Source organism: Homarus americanus, unplaced genomic scaffold, assembly GCF_018991925.1.
Source record: "Homarus americanus isolate GMGI-L3 unplaced genomic scaffold, GMGI_Hamer_2.0 scaffold11022, whole genome shotgun sequence".
NCBI lineage: Eukaryota > Metazoa > Arthropoda > Malacostraca > Decapoda > Nephropidae > Homarus > Homarus americanus.
Window position 1 is genome coordinate 3,404,032 of NW_024737068.1, and position 12,657 is coordinate 3,416,688.

Sequence of the window (12,657 nt, forward strand, 5' to 3'; positions counted from 1 at the left end):
TCAACTACATGACCAATGAAATGGATTCTGGATTTTAAAAACTCACATTTAGAAAGTTTAATTTTAAGACCTGCTGTGGAAAGTTTTTGTAACACTTCACGCAGTTTGACAAGATGAGTATCGACATCCTTACTGACTACTATGAGGTCATCCAAGTAAGCACTGACAGTGGTACCTATCAATCCGGCAAACAGGGTGTTGATCATCCTTTGAAACGTCAGTGCGGCATTTCCGAGACCAAAAGGCATTCGCAGAAATTCAAAATGGCCCAAAGGAGTACTAAAAACAGTAACCTCTCGGGATTTCTCATCGAGTGGTATTTGCCAATATCAGCTAAGCAAATCTAAATTGCTAAACACGGCGTTATCATTGCCTAAGGACTGTAAAATATCACTCAAGACAGGCATAGGGTACCTATCTGGGACCTTTTTTTCATTGACGTACCTAAAGTCAATAGCTGGGCACCAACCGCCATCCTTCTTTGGGACTAAGAACAAAGGGCTATTGAAAGGAGATTTAGAATGTGTGATAACATTCTCATCCAACATATCCTGAACCATATCCTAAACCACAGCGTGCTGGCTGTGTGGTAGTCGGTAAGCTGGTATGTAGATTGGATTCGTACCCTATTTTAAGGATATGCGACATGATGTTAAATCTGTGTGCCCCAACTGTTCCCCTGGTAAAGCTACAATGTTTCTGTAGTCGGAAAGCAGCTCTAAGAGTCCTGTCTTGCCTTGAGGATGATCAATCACCTTCACATGTGGTGATATTTGATCTATTCTCTCCTGCCTAGTTTGTTGAGATTGAGAAAAAATACTACCAATTGGGAATTGCGTAGGCTGTGATACAACATTGTTATGATAAACCCGAAAATCACACAATTGCTATAAATTGTCGACTGGAAAAACATTGTGCAAGCAATGGTTGGGCATTCATTGATAGCTGGCAACGATTCTATGGCAACGACTACCTGTACAGTCGTGACGGAGTACACTTGTCTCGTGCTGGGGTAAAGACGTTGTCTGCATCCCTGGAGCGTAAAGTTGTCACTCCAAAGGGGGGTTTCGCAGGTAGAGAGAGGTCGGGGAAAGTGGGAGTAAAAAAACAAGCAGGTCCAGGGAAGTAAAATTAGTTATACAGGACAAGGGGTAAAACAGGACCAGGGAAGGGTAGGTTTAAATGTCTGCTATACAAACAGTAGGAGCGTTAGAAATAAAATAGACTTGCTGAGAGCGGTTGTATGTACCGAGAATGTAGACGTCATAGCAATCACCGAAACTTGGATGAATCTGGCAAGCAAAAATTTTTTATCAGAGTACCACATAGAAGGGTACAACCTTTTTCACAAGGACAGGGAAGGTAGGAAGGGGGGAGGGGTCGCACTCTTCTTCAAGGATACATTAAAATGTTGTATTAATAATTCAATAAAGGGTGAAATAGGAACCGAGTCTGTATGGGTAGAAATCACGGAAGGAAGAGAAAAACTAATTATGGTAGTGATTTACAGGCCCCCAAGTCTTGGGAAAGTAGCAGCTCAGCCTATATGCCAGGAAATGAATAGGGCAGCAAAATATAACAACATGTGCATTATGGGAGATTTCAACTTCAGAAATATTGACTGGGACAACATTGTAGGTGACTATGAATCTGAAGACTTCCTAGACGCAGTACAGGACAATTTTTTGAAACAACTAATTACAGAACCTACTATAGGTGACAATATATTAGACCTAGTATAAACAAATAAAGAAAATATTATCAGAGCTATCACAGTGGGGGAAGAACTAGGTAACATTGATCACAGAGAAATCAGGTTCACCCTAAATTGGGAAACAAAAAACAATAACAATATGGTCAGAGTCCCAAACTTTCGGTTGGCGGATTATCAGGGGCTAAGAAGGTACCTAGGTGAGGTCACCTGGGAACAATCATGTCAGTCCCCAGCAGGAAGGGGTGAGGTCATAGATGACACAACAATTGATCATGACTATAATATATTCACAAGTATACTACATAAAGCACAAGAACAAAATATACCATACAGAAAAATTAGGTCAAATTAGAATGAGCCAAGGTGGATGACCAGAAAACTTAAACAGGACATAAGAATAAAGAAAGGAATTTATAAGAAATTAAAGGGAGGGGAGGAGCAGCTCAGAAACAGGTATAATGAACTATCTAGGAATGTTAAGAAAAATGTAAGAAAAGCAAAGAGACTATGAAATCAAAATAGCAAGTGAATCCAAGGCGAATCCCAAGGGATTTTTCCAGGTATATAGAACAAAAGTCAAGGACAAAGTTGGGCCTTTAAAGTCAGGGAGGGGAGATGTGATAAATGGCAGTGCAGAAATAAGCAAAGCATTGAACAACTACTTCTTATCAGTTTTCACAGAAGAAATTCGCCAGGAAATTCCAGAGGTGGAACTGATATTTAGGGGAAAGTTCATGATCCACCTGAACATATCTCAAAGAGTTACCACATTTCACTAAATATGTCCTAGATCCACATACCTTGTCAATGACACCAGTTATCCACTTTGCATGTACAGTACCATAACCTTTAGCCATATTCCTAACTCTCACCCTATCATTTACCTTGAACACTCTTTCACTGGAACTCTTATCATGATACATTTTTTGTTGAGCTTGTTTCCTCTCTACAACTTCAAACAGACTTGGCTTAACTAAACTTAATCTTGTTCTCAACTGTCTCTTCACCATTAACTCTGCAGGAGTACATCCTGTCACACTATGTGGCGTGGTTCTGTATCTGAGTAAGAAATTTGCTAGTCTGTGTTTCATTGATTTTCCTACAGTTCCTTGAATTACCTGCTTGGAAAGTGCTTCCTTTACAATTCTAACTGATCTCTCAGCTGCACCATTAGAGGCAGGATGATAGGGTGGGGTCAGTACATGCTTTATACCGTTGAATCTCATGAAGTTTTTAAACTCTGATGATTGGAATGGATGACCATTGTCAGAAACTACCTCTTCTGGTATTCCATGTTCGGCAAATATTAATCTTAATTCATCAATGGTGCTACCAGCATTAGTACTGTACATGTGCTTAACATCAATCTACTTTGAATGACTATCAATTAATACAAGAAATTTGTCTGTTCCCTTATCACAGAAGTCAATGTGTACTCTTTGGAAGGGACGGGTAGGCCATTTCCAGGTTTTCAAAGGTGTGCTGGGAGGCATACTCCTAACATTCTGACAAACAGAGCACTCACGTACCATCATTTCTATTTCACCATCCAGTTTAGGCCACCACACAAAACTTCTGGCCAGTGCTTTCATAGCACATATACCTGGATGTTCAAAATGCAGTTCATTCAAAATTTGCCCTCTAAAACACTGGGGAATTAACACTCTCATACCCCACAACACACATCCCTGTTCTACTGATAATTGACATCTCCTTAAATGATACTGTTGAAAGTCTAAGGATGGACAAATCTCTGGCCGTCCATTTAGTGTATGCTCCAGGACTCTTACTAATACAACATCTTTCCCTAGTTTCATGAACGTCATTCGGAAGTGAAAAATGTATCAAAGCCCATCTCTGCATTCTTGCTGCAGCAAGTGTAGGAACAGGTGATTTGGGACCCAAAATTGCCAAGAGAAGCTTGTGATCAGTTATTAAAACAAAATTCCTCCCATATAGATACTGGTGAAATTTCTTTACTCCAAATATGATAGACAAAGCCTCTTTCTCTATTTGTGCATAATTTTTCTCGCTTTGAGTAAGAGTTCTCGAGGCATATGCAATGGGTCTTTCTTCACCGTTATCCATTATGTGACTTATGACAGCACCTAATCCATAGCCAGCATCTAATCCATAGCCCGATGCATCACAAGCAAGCTTTAGTGTTCTACTGGTATCATAGCGGACCAAAACATCAGTACTAGACAGAGCAGCTTTACAATCTTCAAATGACTTCTGAGTTGCACTGTTCCATTTCCATGGTATCCCTTTCTTTAATAATTCATGCAGAGGGGCTAAGACTGATGAAAGTCCACTCAAGAACCTTGAATAATACTGTATCATACCTAGGAAAGCTTTCAATTCACTGACATTTTTTGGAGCAGGTAAATTTACTATGGCTCCTACTTTATCTTCTACAGGTCTCAGCCCTTCTGCATTCATTTTGTAGCCAAGATAAGTTACTTCTTTAGCTAGGAATGAACATTTGCTCTTGTTGAGCCTGACATTGTGTGCCAACAATCTTTCGAATACTGTGGCTAGGGTTTTGACATGATTTTGGATGTCACTGTCAACAATAAGGACATCATCCTGAAAACATAACACATTGGGAAGACCCACAAGAATTTTGTCCATGATGCACTGAAATAACTTTGGTGCACTTTTAACACCATAAGGCAACCTTTTGAACTTATACAATCCTTTATGAGTGTTGATGGTAAGGTACTGTTGACTTTCAGCATCAACAGAGACCTGAGCATATGCTTGGAACAAGTCTAACTTTGTGAAAATGGTTCCACCTGTTAGTGCAGCAAACAAATCTTGAGATGTGGGTAAGGGATATTGCTCATCCTCAACAGCTTGGTTAATGGTAACTTTATAATCACCATATAGTCGAACAGATTTATCAGCTTTAGGTACAATTACTATTGGAGCAGCCCAATTGCTCTTGGCGGTTTTCACAATAATTCCCTCACTCACAAGTCTGTCAAATTCCTTCTCAACCTCACCTTTCAATGCATAAGGAACAGGTCTGGACTTAGCATATATGGGTGTAACATCTTTGTCAATGGTGATATGAGCTTCATAACCCTTTATACCATCCTGTCCCTTTACAAATAAAATCTTGTATTTTTCAAGCAATTTCTCAAGACCTGGAATACTGTTACACATTCTAACACTAAATATCTCCTTCCAGTCCATCTCAAGTTCACACAACCAGTTCTTTCCTAACAACGTTGGTCTATTCACATAACTAGCTATAATTAATGACAACTTTAAATTCTGATTTTTGTACTTTACCTCAAACTCTAATTTACCTTCTGTGTTCAAAATCTCTCCAGTATAAGTTCTCAACTTGACACCTGAGTCTTCTAAAGGCACATGCGCAAATAGTTTCTCATACATATCTTTACTCATTATGGAGAAATCAGCTGCAGTATCCTTTTCCATGGTTACAGGTGTGTCATTAATACACAAGTCCACATTATACCTATGTTTAACTTTCTCTTCACGACTGGTGTAAATAGTAAACACATGGGCACTCTCATCATTATCAGATCCAAAATTACTAACACTCTCATGAATACTGTTTTTCATTTCCTTCTCTTCACCATCAACGGCATATACTCTACCTTTATCACTTTTACAGGCAGGAGCAATATGTCCAATACGTTGACAATTGTAACATTTTGAATTCTTGAACTTACACTGAAAGCTTTCATGTTTCCCTCGGCACCTCTTACATTTTAAATCAGCATGTGTTCCTTTTTTGTGATATATTTATTCCTTTTAGCTACAGTTACTTTACACACTGAGCCACTACTGCTAACTGTTTCGCTACCAGCATTGGGAACAAATTCTCTGGTGTTTTTCTCGGCCAATTCCATGCTTGTAGCTATCTGACATGCACTTTCAAAAGTTAAGTTAGTAGTGTTCATTAACTTATTCTGTATTTTTTCATAATTCAGGCCTATTACAAACCTGTCTCTTAGAGCTCCGTTCAAGAACTGTCCAAAGTTACAGTGAATGGATAACTTCTTCAAAGCTACTATGTAATTACTTACTGATTCATCTTTACCCCTATTTCTGGTGCCAAATCTGTAACTTTCAGCGATGTCAAGTGGAGTAGGAACAAAATGTTGCTTCAGAATCTTGGTAATCTGAATCGGTGAGGAGTCTTTGGGTTTGTCTGGGGTAAGCAGATTGACCAGAGTAGAATAAACATTAGCTCCTACCTCTGTCAAAAAGATTGCTTTCCTTTTCTCTTCAAGGACTTTTTTTCTTCTCGGCATCACCACCGTCGTCCATTAATTCATTTTCTAGAAAGAAGAGGTCCATTCTCTCACAATATGATGTGAAATCTTCCTTGTCTGCATCATACTCCCCCACCCATCTGATGTATCCACTGACGCCAGCCATGGTTGCTCTCTTCACTTAAATTCTCCAGGTTCAGAGTAGCCTTCCCTTCAGTGGTCACTATCCTCTCTTCAAGGACTTCACCAACACTTTGTGAATCCCATCCTTGTCGCCAGTGTAGTATCTTGCGTTATTTAATGGGAGAAAGACAAGTCACATGGTGTGTCTGGCTTGGGCATTTATTCTCTGTTCTTGGTTACAACGTGCCTAACACATTTCGTGTTTACACAAGTCTAAACACTTTCTGACTTTGGTAAGAAGTAACATAATATATATTATATATATTTAATAAAGGCAGCATATAAACATACATATATATATAACAACCCCCTGTCTGGCAACAAGGCGTGACGGCGAGGAATTCACGAGGTCAGCATTCAGCATCCTGTGCTCGGATCTTACAGTGTTACCACATACCTATGAGCTTCGAGGTTTTGCAACACGTGGACCTTACACCATTGTTTAAACAGAGTGTTTTGGCTGCTAGTAACTGCAGTGTTTACTCCCCGTGTGTCCCCAGCAAGTCCTATATATACAGGGCTTCCGAAGATTTGACACACAGAAGGAGCAGCATCTGGTCAGTGGTGGACGTATCCTGCGACCTCACTACCAGCAGTCACCAATTTTGGTGGATAGTGGACTCCCCGTTGTTGAAGTGGACTCTCCCGTCGCCATTTTGAAGCATCATTCAGTTGCTACACAACGAAGATAAGCACCTGACAGGGCAGCGGCCATTGGCCACTCATCTCGACCTTGAATCAGCAGTGTCAGTGAGAGGGACGTTAAGGGTTCAGACAATGTGCTAGCCGATCTGTTATGTAGACCCACAGAATGAACACTTATGTCATATCAAAATTTGTGCAAGCAAAATTTTATTTTATGGGGGGAAGTGTTACGACCGTGTCGTATTTTTCTATTTTTTTTATATAACATGCTTCCATGTTGTTCCATATTATTCCTGTAATGATGTGTTATATTTACTATTATATAATCTAGTCATCTTACCCTGTGCTGTTAAGGTTTTAACTGTTATTATTTGTTCAAGCCCATCTTATTTCTTCATTTAGTATTGTAACAAGCATTCCTTGTTTCTCTAACGACCATCTGCATCGTTAAACGACCCATGTTTCACCCGCGGGTCGCATTGGTGCCAAAGCCGACCCTATATAAAGTAGTCCACCTGTAGAGGGAGTTCAGTCCAGTCCTCTCGTCATTCAGTTCACGTTCTTTTGAGTGACACTTGTCACCTGTTACTTATACTTCATTTTATTTCTGTGTTGTTCCTGTCACCACCAATGTGGTATATCTATGTGAGTACCAATTTATGTCTCTTGTGTCCATCAGTGCTTGCTTAGTTACATATAAGTAATTTAGTGTTGTTTCACGATAGTTAATTTCAGTGTTCGTTATTTATATGTTTATGCAGTGTTAAGGTAATCCAATGCTTTATTTTTATTTTATATGTTTAAGCAGTTCTGTTGAAGTTTCGATGTTTTAGTATCGTTTGTGTCTTAAGGGTTTCGATAGTGAATCAACTTGTTGTGACAGCCTAGGAGGCTCTTTATTATTGTTATTATTTAATTTAATTAATTTCTTAAAGGTTTACTTTATTTATTTTTATAACCCTTTTGATTTACTTCACTTTTTTTTGGTTGGTTACGCCTAGAACCTTGGATATTAAAGTAAATTAAGAGACGGCGTAACAATATATATATATATATATATATATATATATATATATATATATATATATATATATATATATATATATATATATATATATATATGTTGTTACGATACAAAGCGAGTTTTTTAACCTGGACTTCCCATAACAAATTCTTCAACCTGTTTAATAAGGAAAATTACCTTAAAATATCAAACTTACAATTTATTTACAAAAGTAATTAAAGCTGATGACGAAATGATGTTATATGTAATGATGATGGATGTTGTTATATGTAGTGATGATGGATGTTGTTATATGTAGTGATGATGGGTGGTGTTATATGTAGTGATGATGGGTGGTGTTATATGTAGTGATGATCTATATCTATGTAAAACAAAGAAGTCTGTCTGTTTGTCTGTGTGTCCGCACTAGAATCTCGGAAACTACTTTACCGATTTGCAGTGATGATGGATGATGTTATATATAGTGATGATGGATGGTTTTATATGTAGTGATGAAGGATGATGTTATATGTAGTGATGATGGATGTTGTTATATGTAGTGATAATGGGTGGTGGTGTTATAGGTAGTGATGATGGATGGTGTTATATGTAGTGATGATGGATGGTGTTATATGTATTGGTGGTGGTGACGGTGGTAGTGACAGTGGTAGTGGTGGTGATGGTAATAGCGGCATGTTTGTGGTGATAGTGGTGGTGGTAGAGACTGGTTGATAGTAGTGGTAATGATGGTGGTGGTAATGATGGTGGTGGTTGTGATGATGGTGGTAGTAGTGGTGGTAGTGATGATGGTGGTAGTAGTGATGGTAGTGATGGTGGTACTATATGTAGTGATGATGGATGGTGCTATATGTAGTGATGATGGATGGTGTTATATGTAGTCATGATGGATGTTGATATATGTAGTGATGATGGGTGGTGTTATATGTAGTGATGATGGTTGGTGTTATATGTAGTGATGATGGATGGTGTTATATGTAGTGATGATGGATGATGTTCTATGTAGTGATGAGGGGTGGTGTTATATGTAGTGATGATTAGACAATAAAATAATAACCGTTTAATGCTAAAAAAATATACTTTGCTGTACCGTTGTATTGAAAAACATGTTCGAACTTACATACACCGTTAATGAACTATTGATGAAAGAAGAAATTTGGTGACTGAATAGTGAGACAATGTGGAGCCCCCCAGAGGGTGGCGTCTTACCGTGGCCTAGCGGATTAGCCGCGGGGAGGGCGGCGATTCTGCTAGTAATAATAATAATAATAACTACTACTACTACTATTATTACTACTAATGATACTACTTTTTTTCTACTACGTAGCCTCCAGCCTCCCCCAATAGCCACACCTTCGCCGCCATTTTGTTACCTTAATATTAAATATCCTAATACATAAGTAGCTATCCTATCTGTGTTGAATTAGTTTAGCCACAGATCTATGCAGCATTCAGTGACTGTAGCCTCATAATCAATATCAGCAGCACTTGTCGGCATTGGGGCAGAAGCTCTCGTTCCCCTGAGGCAGAGCAAAGTCGACCGAAGGAGAGAGAAAGACAGTCAACATCTCATCCAGGCTGTAACATAACTTCTGGGCTGCTGCTTCTGTTCGGAGGTCACCTCCGCGAGTCTGGCGTAGAAACATCTTACACTTGGTCCCATCCCTCCAGAGGTTTTGAACACTAGAGGAGTGAAGCTGCCTTTATCAACCTTTTTAATTCTCTCCCCATATGCCCTTATCTTGTCGTTCTCGTTCCTCCTGTGTGCAACATCGAGAGCTAGGTTATGGTGACAAGCAGCCATGGGATCAAAAATCCTGATGTCGAAGAAAGCTCGCTGTTCCCGCGTCCAGAATCCTCGAGCACTGAAGTCAACACGGGCTTCGTTAGATGTGTTTGAAGTCCTATGTTGGAAGATCTCACCATCCAAAGGAAGGAGGGTTGGTTCTACCATGACATCCCGGCAGATTTCCTTCAACATATTTGCTGTGAGGTCCCTTACTTCGTCATGCCTCATGCATATGAAGCCCCCTTTCTTGCACACCATGGCGTGATCGACGTCATAGGAAGAGCCCCACACGCATTGGGAGGGCAAACCTTCTACTGGCCGACCGTATCTTAGAGCAATGGCATCTGTAAATTCTTGTTTATTGAGACTGAAACCATTTGCCCTTATCGGTAACGTAGTTAACCAGTTCGAGGCGCCCACCTCCTGCACTACAGCTACTTTTTTTTTAAATTTTCTGGTACCTGCAGCAACAGTTGCTGCAGTTTATCATTTTGACAGAGTTGTCGTTCTGTCGTAATGGACCTACGAATCTTGTTTACTTCACTGGTATCCACCTCCCCTGTTGCGTTCTGAGCTATTATGTGGTCCGTGAAGGCTGCCGTGAGCTTAAGAGAATTTTGATGTTCGGTGGCTGCATGATATTTATATATATATATATATATATATATATATATATATATATATATATATATATATATATATATATATATATATATATATATATATATATATATATATATATATATATATATATGCAAGTAAATCACTCTAGGTGCGCGTGATCCAGGTATATGCTGATAACCACAAGGAAAAAAGAAAACACGAAGTTCCCAAGCGCTTTCGTGTAATTCACATCTTAAGGGGTGAGTACAAACTAAGGAGAAATACTTAACAAGGCATATATATACAGTAGAGGAGGGTGAGATCAAGTCCCAAGGGAACAGTGAGTGTCCACAATGGTCCGGTCACTAGGTAGTGACTCTACTAATCTTCATAAGCACCGCAGCAGCAGTCGGTAGTCAGGTCAGAGGGTAAGGTGACCCAACCTTCTCTCCTGCTTACAAATCTTCTTAATTACGAAATTATCCATTTTGTACATACCATTACTCAAATTCATGTTGACGGATTCGGTATGCTTAATGAGACTGGATTCTATAATGTTCCTACTGTCAATTGAATTACAAGGTAATATTGAGGAGGCATTATCCCAGTGAATGCAATGCTTATTATCCCTCAAATGAACCAACAGAGCATTGGATTCCTGGCCTGTCCTAACACTATATTTATGTTGTTTAAGTCTAGTAACAAGATCTTTACCTGTCTGGCCTAAGTAAAAACATATTAAATTCCTTGCAAGGAACCTTGTAAATGCAGCCGCCTGCATTGTTGGCGGAGTTCTTGATTAACATTTGTTTTTAGTTGTAAAGGAATTTCAGCGAAATTTTTGTGAAATGGTAATAATAAGAGGTTCTTATGGTAATGGGTGGGCTTGGGATCGGTTCTATAAAAAGATTTCTTAGTAATGTTAAGGCATTTGTCTATAAAAGATCTAGGGTACTTAAGGTTCAAGCCAATATTATAGATATAATTATATTCTTCATCAATGAATTCCGAACTGCAAATTCTCAAAGCACGTAAAAACATTGATGAAAATACTGACTGTTTGACTCCATTATGGTGGGCAGAATAATAATGAATGTATGAACACACATTAGTTGGTTTCCTATAAATACTGAACTTAAAGGTGTTACCTATTCTGTGGATCAGACAGTCTAGGAATGGCATGACTGTAATGTTAATACGCCCAGCGACGAGACTCTGCCTGTTGGAAGGGATCGGAGAGTGAATCTAATGGTAGGCCGTAATTTAGTGCGAAGCCCAACAGGGGGAGTGTTATCGCCGCACGCAATTGTGCGCACCGGCCACATGTTAAGTGAAGAAACTGTTTACAACTCAGAATAGCTTACTAAGCGAGATGGAGCTGGTAGCAGCTGTGTGACTGCCTGAGGGACAGTCTATCGCCTTCTACTGTAAAGGCAGCATCTTGATTCTCGTCAGACAATATCTTTCTGCATGACCGAATTATACTCATCGCATCAATGAAATGGGTCTTATTGTCCTGCACAAACCAAAATCGCTCCTATGAGTGATTATAGTCAAAACGTGGGTCCTACAGTCTGCCGATACAGTCTACTGAGAACTGGCGAGTGACGTCGACGGACCTTCAGTGGGGCCTTTCCCTCCAGCACCCGACACACCCCGCAGCTACGTAGTAGGAGAGCCGCCCCGGCCCTTTGTGTGAATTTGTGAATCATCGACTAAAGTGTGATGCCTATAATATAGTAACAGTTAACCCCAGCGAAAAGGGGGTTGTGGGTTGAATACGTGTATAGCACGTGCATAGCACTCGTATATGTATGTAGAGAAACGTGACGCCTCTGTAGGTGGGTCCAGTGTCAGCCAGTGTCTGAAAGAACTGGTCTTGGTGCCAAAATTGTTCGTATGGGCGCGCGGGAGTGTTATCGTTCATTCCGGACAGGCACACCGCCTGCCGCAGGACCGCGTGTCAGGAAAGAGTGGGCTGTGTGTCAATAATCTTCGTGCTAACACGCGGGAGACATAGTGATCAAAGTGTACAGCCAAACTATGTCGCCAAGTTTAAGAAGGCTGGTGTGTGTGTGTGTAAATATGAAATAAAGGGTTGTGACAACTAGGTAATGTTGTGTAAGTAAGTAAGGGCGCTGCAGTAGTGTTTGTGACATCAGTTGTGTAATGAGTCCCTACATTGATTGTGGGGTGTCTGTGGTCGTGTTAAGTGTGACATCACTCGTGCATATGGCACGTCACGTATTTGAGGGATATCACTCGTGCTTATGGCACGCGCTTGTGTGACGTCACTCGTGCATATGGCACTGTTTGTGTGAAGTCACTCATGCCTATGGCACTGTTTGTGTGACGTCATTTGTGTGTATGGCACTGCGTGACGTCACTCGTGCGTACGGCACACGTGAGTGTGTCACTCGTGCGTATGGCACTGTTTGTGTGACGTCAC